Source organism: Pterocles gutturalis, unplaced genomic scaffold (assembly GCF_000699245.1).
Source record: "Pterocles gutturalis isolate BGI_N339 unplaced genomic scaffold, ASM69924v1 scaffold28229, whole genome shotgun sequence".
NCBI classification, from domain to species: Eukaryota; Metazoa; Chordata; class Aves; order Pterocliformes; family Pteroclidae; genus Pterocles; species Pterocles gutturalis.
Window position 1 is genome coordinate 10,055 of NW_010129025.1, and position 333 is coordinate 10,387.

A 333-nucleotide genomic window follows, 5' to 3' on the forward strand; every position below is an offset into this window, starting at 1 on the left:
AAGGAGAACGAGCGTGACCGGCCACCTCGGCCACCGCGGGACCCTTGCCACCGCCCGGGCCGGTCCGCTGCAGACTGAGGCAGGACCTCTTGCTCTGCAGGTTGTCCTGGATGCTAAATGCCGGCTCGGTGGCCGGGGCTGGCCCCCCACCCGGCCCTGACGATCTCCCCTCCTCCCTCCTTCCTCTAATCTGTGGCGTTGTTTTGTTGGTTAACGTGGCAGGGGTTGTCAGGAGACATTTTTGGTGCCAGAAGGGCCAAAACCACCCCGGAATGTGTTCTGCTGGCAATGGTTTTTAAAGTAGCTTCCTTCCCATGCTCCTTCTCTTCATGT